Consider the following 11348-nt stretch of genomic DNA (forward strand, 5'->3'; position numbering starts at 1 on the left):
CCAGGCATAGGACTTGTCTCTTCCAGGGCTCCTCTCTCAATCTTGGCTGCTCCCTTTTCTTTCTGAATTCAGCTGTGGGCTATAAGGTATAGGGCTGTCCCTTCAGCCTTGAGCTGCTCCATGGGCCCAGCCTCTTGGAGGCTTTGTGCTTCAGCTTTGGCTGCTAGTGATTCTTGAGTTCTCTCTCACACATTACCAGGTCACAATGGCAACTTCCTTTCTCTGTGTGCTCTTTCTCTCTGTGTTCCATTTATATAAGACCCAGCAAAAGGATGGAGGCCCAACCTGTATCATGCCTCATCGATGTAGTCCATCAAAAGCAATCAAATCAGGAAGCAGCTGTGGCTCAATTAGTTGGGCTCCCATCTACCATATGGGAGGCCCTGGGTTTGTGTCCCGGGACCTCCTTGTGAAGGCAGGGTTGCCTGCACACTGCAGAGAGCTGCCGGCCCACAAGCACTGCCGAACGCCACCAGCCAGCAAGTGCTGTGGAGAGCTGACTCAGTAAGGTGACATAACAAAAAGGGAGATGAGTAAAAACACAGAAGAGCTTGCAGCGAATGGACAGAGAGCAGACAACAAGCAAGCCACAAGGGGGGGATAAATAAAAAAATAAAATACAGACACACAGAAGAGCACACAGCAAATGTACACAGAGAGCAGACAGCAAGCAAGCCGCAAGGAGACAGGGATAAAAAAAAATCTAATCAAGTGAGCTAAAGTGAATCTCATGCAATCAAAGGTTGCCACACCCACAGGAATAGAATACTTTAAAAACATAATTTTTTGAGATTCAAAAAATAACTTCAAACTGGCACAATATACATTAGGGTTAACTGTGTTATATCGTCTTAGGTTTGTTTTGTTTTTTAAATTTTTGTTCTAGTAATAATTACACAACTTAAAATTTTCTTTTAACCACATTCAAGTATATAATTTAGTGGTGCTAATTATATTCACAATGTTGTGCTACCAACACGACCATCCATACAAAAATATTTCCATCCCCACAAACAGAAGCTCTGTACCAATTAAGCATTAACTCCCCTTTCTCTGTAGCCACCCAGCTCCTGGTAATCTATATTCTAGTTTCTGACTATATGATTTGATTATTCTAATAATTTCATATTAGTGAGATAATATTTGTCCTTTTGGCAGAGAAGTCAAATAGCCCAAGTAACCACTAGAAGAACTAAAGCCGATACTTTTTCCTTTTGTATCTGCTATCCAGATACAAGATGTCTTCAAGATTATCCATGTTGCTGCATGTATCAGAACTTCATTCCTTTTTTACACCTGAATAATATTCCACTGTTTATGTATATACCATGGACATTTCATGTGCTTTCATCTTTTGGCAATTGTGAAAGTGCCACTGTGAACATTGGTGTGTATATATATATTTGAATCCCTGCTTTCAAATGCTTCGAATATATACCTAGAAGTGTGATTGCCATTGATGTTAGTGATGGGTTTTTCAAAGGTGCCCTTTATTGTGCTGAGGAAATTTCCTTCTATTCCTAGTTTTCTACGTGACTTTATCCAAAAGGTGTACTGGCTTTTGTCAAATGCATTTTCTGCATCATTTGAGATGATTTTTTTTCCTTCATTCTGTTTATGTGGTATATTACATTACTTGATTTTCTTAGTTGAACCACTCTTGCTTACATCAGATAAATCTCATTTGATCATGGTGTGTAATTCCTTTAATGTTCTGTTGGACTTGATTTGCTAGTATGTTTTAAATTTTCTTTTTTTCATTAGAGAAGTTATAGGTTTACTGTTTGCTTGTATCATGTTGAGGATTTTTGCCTCTATATTCAAAAAGGATATTGGTCTGTACTTTTTTAAAAAAAAGGGTTATTAATTTATTTATTTCCCCCCCTTCCCCTCCTCCCACCCTGCTGTTTTTGCTGTCTGTGTTGTCTCTTCTTCTCATTTTCTCTCCTCTAGGGTTTACCAGGATTTGATCCTGGGGACCTCCAATGGGGAGAGAAGTTCCCTGTCAATTGTACCACCTCAGTTCCTGGTTTCTGCTGCACTTCACCTTTACTCTCCCCATGTCTCTCTTTTGATACATCATCAACTTGCTGCGTGACTCACCTGCATGGGGCACTGGCTCACCAGGGGGGAATTGGGCAGGTACTGGCTTGCCATGCAGGTACACTTTCTCTTCTTCTTTTTCACCAGGAGGCCCCAGGGATTGAACCCAGGACTTCCCATATGGTAGGCAGAAGCTCTATCACTTGAGTCTTATCCACTTCCCAAGTACTTTTCTTTTCTAGTGGTACCTTTTGTATGGGGGTGATGTTGACTTCATAGAAGGACTTTCCACACTTTGAATTTTTTGGAAGAGTTTGAGCAGGATTAACGCTAATTCTTCTTGGAATGTTTGGCAAATTTCACCAGTGAAGTCATCTGGCCCAGAACTTTCTTTTTTAGAAAGTTAAGTGCCTTTGAATTTAAGGTGGGTCTCTTATAAATAGCAAATAGTTGGGTCTTTTTTTTTTTTAATGCATTCTGCTTATCTCTGTCTTTTGATTGGAGCATTTAACCCATTTATATTTGAGGAACTGCTGATAATGCAGGACTTTCTTCTGCCATTTTGCTATTTGGTCTTTGTAAGTCATACACTTCTTTTTTCCCCTCATCTTCCAAAAATGCCTATATTCATATTTATTGGATTTTTTTTTTTTTTTTTTTTTTGGTATAGTACCATTGAGTTCCTTCAAATTCCTTTTAGTATACATTTTTCAGATATTTTCTTTATGGTAACCATGGGGTATAAATTTGACATCTTAAATCTATAACCATGACATTTGACTTGATACTGATTTGATACAGGGTTCTTTAGGGAAACAAAAAGGAGATATCTGTAAATATTATAAGATTGTCTCACCCACTGTGGGGATGCACAAATCCAAAATGGTTGCTGATGCAAAGTACCAGAAATGGTTTGGCTTTTATAAAGGGGATTTATTAGGGATAAAAGCTTACAGTTCCAAGGCTGTGCAAAGCCCAGCTCAAGGCATCATAAGCAGTGCTTTCTCGCCCAAGTCAGCTGCCATGTATTGAAGCAAAATGGCAGGTGATCTCTGCCTGGTCTCTGCTTCCCCGACCAGGCTGTACTGTCTCCCAGAGCTCAGGTGAGACAACCTAGGTATAGGGCTTGTCTCTTACTGGATCTGTTTTCTCAGGCTCAGCTGCTCTGCTTTCTTCCTGATTTCAGCTGCAAGCTATCAGGCAAATGGTTCCTCTCTCTCCAGGGCCTCAGCTGCTTGAGACTCCCCTTTCTGTCACAAGGAAAGATCAAAAATGACAGAGTGTGTCATTTTTCTGGTGTGTCTTTGTTTTTTATCAGACCCAGCAAGAGGGCGGACGCAACCTGAGTCACACCAATTGAAAAAAGGTCTCACGACCACAGGAGTGGACCAGCCCACAAACACAGTCTTTCTCTTTTGGGGATTCATAAAATGATTTCAAACTTCCACAGTCCCTACCCTAAACCATGTTTTCCTGAAGTTTGTATCCAACTGGTGATGTGACAGAGATTTCCTTGGGTGCCAGAAGCTAACAAACAAATAAAAAACAGAAAACAGCCTTTACATTACAGTCTTTGAAATTGACTCTACTTTGCCTGATTGTCTGCTTCAGAGTTTATCCCTCATATCAGAAAGACCAGCCCATGGTGAATGAGAAGTGCAGGGTCCTCTCCTTTTCTGAGCCTGAGTCTTGTCCTGGGCTTGTGCTTCTACGTTGCCTTGGGAATTGCCCCATTTACAGAAATTCAAATGCCCCCTCCACACCCTATAAAATTGACTTTCTCCCACTCCTGGGTGCTGTATTGTATGACAGTGCAGGCAATCCTTTGTCCCAGGCTGCTTTGACTTAATTGTTTCTTACATTGTCCATAAGCTGCTTCTGCTGTCAGGTCAAGTTCTGGGAGGGCAGACAAGTTTACATGTTCAGTCTTTCAGGCTGCCACCTGAGAGACTGGCCCCAACATAGAGGCACCTCAGTATGTGCTACTTGTTCAAAGATTCTTTGGGGGAACTGTGCCCCTAGAGCATCTTACACAGTCATTTTGGTCTTTTCATCAATTCTCCATGCATTTTGGCCCAGGATTTTTTTTTTTTAATGTATCTAATTATGGTGATGATGATGATGGCACTTTTTCTTCTACAAATCCTACAATACACAGCTTACTGCCTGCATCTGAGCTGGGCTGACCTAGTCCTGACATTCAGCACATAGTCCAGGTGAATTATAGATGAGGGCTTGAAGAAACACTTCTGGGAAACAGACTATTAAGGGAGGGCAAATAAAATAAAGACAATATCCTGATGCTTCCTGCTGGGAATCCCTGCAAGAGGTAGCTTTGTCCTGGATCCCTCATCCCACATGACTGTGAAAGAAGCAGTTAGTTCCTCTTTTTGAGTCTTGAGAACCTCTCAGTTCCTCTAATCACTTTTTAGTGCTGAGTGAAGGAAATATCCAACTAGTTGTAAAAGTACATCCACAAATACTGTTGGGTGATGATGTCTTTTTTTTTCCTTAGCTCCCACTGCATATAAAAGACTTTTTACATAATAGGCTCTCAATTAAAAAAAAAAAAAAGCCCTGCAGAATGAAATATAATGGAATGAAACCATTGTGATCAGTTCAGATCTATTCTTTAATCCAGGCTACAGGGCCTGAGGCTTGACCTACATTTGACTGACACCCTAAGGCTGAGAAGGAACATCCTGATGCTACCACAGCATTGAGCAACCATGAAGAATACTTTGTACTCAGATACAAGAATATTTTGAAGGATGCCACATTCCACAGACTCTCCCAAGCCTTCCAGTATTTTCTTGTGGTGTTTACACGTATTAATAAGGAAATGATGTGGGAGGAGTGGGGTGAGGGGGGTGGGGGGGTATATGGGGACCTCATATTTTTTTAATGTAACATTTAAAAAAAGAGAGAGGAAAAATAAATTAAAAAATAAAAGTATACAACTAAAAAGAGTTTGATAAGGCATTCAATTTATATATTTAAGAAGTACTATTAAATTTACCTCTTAGATTAAAGAAGTACTATTAAATTAGTACTATTAAATTTAGTTCTAATGCCATATCAGATTTAATTATATTTCCTGAATGCAATAAAAAATATATTGATCAGAAACAAGTTTACCCACTGTATCAAAGCATTAAACATTGGGGAATTTGAAAAAAAAAAAATAATAAGGAAATGTGATTTAGAACTTCCAATAGGGAAAGAATCAGAACAGATCTCCTCATGTGGTATTCACACTTATTTCTCCATAGTCTAGACCAACTTATTTCAAAATTTACTCTTTCTTCATTACACCATATCATAACAGTAACCTTAGATTATTGGAGAAAGTTATAATTTTAAGTATTTTCTCCCATTATGCACCAAAGCTTGCAATATTTGGCATGCAGCAACCAGCACCAAGAGCCAAAGCTATTCCCTCACCATTTCCCAGACACAGGCTGTAATTTCCTTTTTTTTTTTTTTTTTTTTTTTTACCATTCTTTTTCAAGAAATACCTTTCTTCTTCTTTCCTCCAATTTCTTATGTCTCATCCTATCTTGTTTTAGATTCCCAGGCTGCTCCAGCAAATACCATGAAATGGGTCAGGTTAAACTATGGGAATTTATTAGCTCATAGTTTTGAGGCAGGAAAATGTCCAAATCAAGGCATCATCAAGGCGATGATTTCTCCCCAAAAGACGGGAGTCCTGGGGCTGGCTGCTGGTGATCCTTGGTGCTTGGCTTTTCTGTCACATGGCAACATATGTGGCAGCATCTTCTGGTCTCTCCATTCTTTTCCAGTTTCTGTTGAATTTCAGTTTCTGCCAGTTCCCTGTGGTTTTCTCTCTGTATGAATTTACTTCTTCTTAAAAGGACTCTAGTAATAGGATTAAGACCCATCCTGATTGGGCAGGGTCACACCTTATCTGAACTAGCCTTATCAAAAGGTCCTACTTACTAAGTTCACACCCATAGAAATGGATTAGATTTAAGGACCTGTTTTTCTGTGGTACATGCAACTTCAAACCACCACACACCTCTACCAAAATCTCACCATCTCCAAAATCTTCCCTAACTGTGACAGTATGAAACCGTTTCTTTCCTCTAATATATGACAGTTATCAAATGGTACTCAATATTTTACTTTGCCTCCATTTTTTAAAATAACAGTTTTATTGAGATATAATTCACAAACCATAGAATTCCCCCACTTAAAGTGTAGAATTCAATGGTTTTTCATATAGTCACAGAGTTGTGCAACCATAGAGAACATGTTCATCTCCCTACCACCACCAAAAAAAAGCCTCTCATCCCATTAGTATTGACTTCCAATTTCTCCCCAACTCATCCAACTCTAGGCAACCGCTGGTCCACTTTTTCTCTATATAGACTCATCTATTCTGAACATTTCATGGTAAGACTGACTGCTATTCATATAATATGTGATCCTTTGTTTCTGGCTTCTTTCACTTAGCATAATGTTTTCAAGGTTCATGCACATATTAGAACTTCAAATCCTTTTAATTGCCAAATAATATTCCATTGTATGGAAATACCACATTTTATTTATATTCATTAGTTGATAGACATTTGGATTATTTCCGTATTTTGGTAATTATGAATAATGCTGCTATGAACATTGTGTACAAGTTTTTGTGTGTTCATATGTTTTGTTTCTCAGGTGTATACCTAGGAGGGGACTTACTGGATCATATGGTAACTCTATATCTAACCTTTTAAGGAACTGCCAGACCATTTTTCCAAAGTGCCTGCACCATTTTACATCCTACCAGCAAGGTATGAGGGTTCCAATTTCTCCACATTCTCACGAGCACTCGTTATTGTCTGTCTTTTATTGTAGCCATCCTAGTGGGTGCTAAGTGATAGCTCGTTGTGATTTTTATTTGCATTTTTCTAATAACTAATGATGTTGAGAATCTTTTCATGTGCTTATTGACCACTTGTATATCTTCTTTGGAGAAATGTCTATTCAGATCCTTTACCCATTTTTAAATTGGGTTATTTTTCAGTTTAGGGGTTTCCATTTAATCTCTATTATAATTCTGTAAATTCTTTGAAGACAGTGATTATATTTGGACAAAATTATAAAAGTTGGAGTCATATTCCAGTACGTTGTTATCCAACTGCATCACAACTATGGGACTTGATCAAGTTACTTGATTTTCCCAGGCCTCAGTTTTCTTGTCTATAAAATGAGGATGATACCTAACTCACAGAATGGACGTAATGATTAAATGACAATGACTTCAGTGACTGGAAATTTGAAGACAACCAATTAATATTAGCTATTATTTTTAGTTATATTTACACCTCCACAATGTATAGTTCAGTCTCTTATACAGTATGTTATACAGTAGTTCTCAATTAGTATTTGTGAATGAACAAATTAGAGACTAAAATTATTTTAGTGCATTTATAGTTGTAGTTATAACTAGCTACCTATGAAGAGGTTAAACAACCCAATTATGCAGCATAAGCTAAGCAAATGGGTAAAATTTTAAAAATAGAAAAACACTGGAAATTTCCGAAATAATCACCAAGGAAAATAAGTGAATTCAATGAGAGTAGCCATCAGCATGCTTTTACAGTTCTAACAAATGCTTAGCCAAAGACACCCAGATCCAAAAACACCATGTCATTATTTGAATCTTCAAAATAAAGAGAGTCCAAAACTTTAATACAGAATCCTAGTTTGAGGAAAGATATTTAGGAAGGCATCTTAAACTGTCAATTCTACAGTAATAACAGACAGAAAAAGAAACTGCTAATGTAACCCAAACCGACAGAACTTAGCTGACAAGACTGGCTGCTGACTTACTCTAGGTCCCTGCAAATACAGAGGCTGACTCCTATGATGGTTTGAAAGACAACAGCTTTATTTAACAAAGGGTAGCAAAGTGTTCTTGTTTTGTTTTTTGAGATTTGCACTACATTTTGTATGACGATGGCAGAATTTTAAATCACCACAGACCAAGCTGGATAAGCCAAACTGGGAAGGATTCAGCAGTGGAAATAATTCAAAACCTGCATGACAGGCTAAGCAATTGGCTTTTTAAAAATAAGCAATGAGGAGACTAGGAGTCAAGGGAGGAGAAAAGATGGAATGAAATAATAAAACAGTGCTTTTGAAAGGCTAATCAAAATTGGAAGTAGCTGGAATGAAAGCAGGAGTCAGCTCAGGAGGCATGAGGCCTTGATATAACTTGGATATAGACAGTGTCATAGCCTAAGTCTTGAGTGTCAAAACTCAGGAGAAGACTAACCTCTCAAATCCTAATCCCCAAGACATGGAATGACCGGAAGAGCAAATATCAATTTATGGTAGAAACTGCGACATCTTAAGGAAAGATTGTTCTCAACTTTGTCTTCATCACAATATCGATCTAATAGATGGCAGAGAGATTTAGTCACAACAATACTTACCATTTCTACTACTGCTAATAATAGTTATCACTACTGATTGAGCATTTACTTTGTGCTAAATACTATGCTAAACACTTTACTTAGGTTTAAGCCTTATAACAACCCTATGAAATGGATAATTCATAATATAGATGATGAAATCAAGGTTTAATGAGATTAACAAAATCAAGATTAAATCACAGAAATCTGATTTCCAGAGATAGGATATGAAACCTTTATCTGATAAAAGCCAAAGTCCATGCTTTTAACCACCAACTAGCATGTGTTTTAGTTTGCTAAAGGCTACCAAGGCAGTATACCAGAAATGGGGTGGCTCTTACAACAGAATTTCTTAGGTTGCAAGCTTACAGTTCTGAGACCATGGAAGTTTCCAAATCAAGGCATCATCAGGTGATGCTTTCTCCCCAAGCTGCAACTGTGGGTGAGAAGGCCCATAGTGGCACCTGCCAGTCTCTGCCTTCTCCTCCGGGTTCCATTGCCTTCAGCTTCTGGCTGCTCCTCTGTAGCTTCCTCTCTCCCAGGTTCCTTTGCTTTCAGCTTCTTGCTGTTATGGCTTTCTCTCCCAGCATCTGTGGGTCCCTCTCTCTGAGCTTCTGGATCTTTTCTCTTTGCTCTGACTCTCCATATCCAGGACCTTTTTATAAAGGACGCTGGTAGGAGGATTAAGACCCACTCTGGGTCATGCCTTACTGGAGTAATTCTGATCAAAGGCCCTTAACTGAATTAATTTAATCAGAAGTTCCCACCTACAGTAGGTTCACACCCATGGGAATGGATCAGCTCTAAGGACATCATCTTCTGGGGTCCACCCAGTTTGAAACAGTCACATATGGTTCATGAAAGGATTCTTCATTCAGCTCATTTCTTGATTTTTCTGCAGTTAATAGCTCGATGGGGCCCATTAATTCAGGTTTGCCAAAAATTAGTCATTCATACCTTTCATTCCCTGACTCTTTACTGAGTGTCTACTATGTCTCAGGCATTCTGCCAGGGACAGGGGATGCCACGGTAAACAGACACTGTCCCTGTTCTCAGGAAGGCTAGGTAGGGTAGCTAAGAAAGAGTTGTTAATTTGGTTTCCTTTCCTTTTTCAATGACATTCTTATCAGAATTATCCTGAAATGTCTTCAATTTGACCCAAGTGGCTTAATAGTGAATTTTAAATAAGTAGACAAACATTTCATGTATTTTGTCAATTTTCTCTGATATATATCCCTAGGTAATGCATTACGTTGTCTCCTTTTCCCTTCTAGCTCTCCAGTGCTCTCTGGTATCTCCTTATCTGGCATCTCCTTCTTCTAGCCACAAGACAGAATCCATCACTGCCAGGGCCCACAAGCCACCAAAGGTCTTTAACTTGCAAGAGGGTTTTCAGAACTCTCCAGGGTTGACTGGATGGTTTCAAGAACCACTGTATGGTTGGGGAATGCTGTTTAATTTAGACCCATCTGGCTGCAAGGAGGAGAGATACATCCATGGGGACTCAGACAGAGAAAGGCTTTAGTAAGCAATAAGGGGATTCTCACATTAATCCAGTGCTTAACAGAGTTGGCCTCACTGAAGCTGCATCTAGAGCACCAGTCTGGATTTAAGGCCCAACCTAGACCTCGGCATTTTATGAATCTTTGCGCTTATGTTCCAAAATTGATGAAATTTAGCAGTATTCCACATGTCTGCTTCTTTCTCATCTCTACCAACTGCTAATATCCACTGGGTTCCTTGGATTAAAAGAAAAAGAAAAAAAAAATCTGACTTTGTTTCTCTCTGATTGGGCAGTGACTCACAAGTGATAGGTTGTCATGAGCTTATCCCTGGGTTCACCTTGGTCAGCCATGGTCAGGAGGAAGGGTTATGCGGTACAAGCATGGCACCAAGGCTTGGTCTGGAGTCCACCCTTTCAAAAGCAAAGTAGGGTGGCCTACTCTGTGTATTGTCTGTTTCAGGTACCTCTCTGTGTCTGAGGCCCACAGAACTCCCAACCCCCAAGGTAAGTGTCCTACAGTGCTAACAACCGAAGGTTTTGAAGTTCCATACATGGGCACATGCCATTTGTAATACTATGGGCCATTGCAAGATCATTTATAAAAGAGACTAAACTAGTTTCAATAGAGGCAGTGTGGTATAATGGAAAGACCATGGACTTCAGAGTCACACTGACCTGAGGCTGAATTTCTACTTTGCCTTTCACTCTCTATGTGATAACAAAGAACTTATTGTTGCTGAGCTTGAGTTTGCTCATCTCCAAAATAGGGATAAAAATTCCTTTTCATAAAGTTGCTGTGAGAAGCAAATAAAGTCACATATAACATTCTTGACAAATGTAGGTGCCTGATACATATAAATTTCTCTTCAACTAAAGCATGGTATTCACAAATATTTTCTTTTTTATTCAGTCATTCAATAGACGCAGTGCTTACTATGAACCAGGCACTGTGTTAGGGTCTAACACATAAATGAGACAGGATGTTCCTCTCCTCATAGATCTTACAAGCCAATCTAATTATTAAAAAAAAAAAAAAGTTAACTAAGATATGCCAAACCAATCAATCCTAATTTTCCATAAGAAATCATGCCAGGCAGTGGATGTAGTGGTAGGGGAGAGTATGATATATATAAAAATGAATAAAGATAGCCATTCTGTAAAAACAGAGTCTAGGATAATCGTAAGATAAGCATTCTGCACTGAAATGTATTGTTTCCTTGCCAATAGCTGCAAAAAGCCAGAAATGCAATTTCCAACTTTTATAAGACAGTTTTTCATGTATCTTAACTGCCCAAAGATTTGGTTACATTTATCTCAAATTCAACAACTAAATAGTTCAAAGATCTTTATTAAATTAAAAAATTAAAAAGGTTCTA

Source organism: Dasypus novemcinctus, chromosome 4 (genome assembly GCF_030445035.2).
Source record: "Dasypus novemcinctus isolate mDasNov1 chromosome 4, mDasNov1.1.hap2, whole genome shotgun sequence".
Lineage (NCBI taxonomy): Eukaryota > Metazoa > Chordata > Mammalia > Cingulata > Dasypodidae > Dasypus > Dasypus novemcinctus.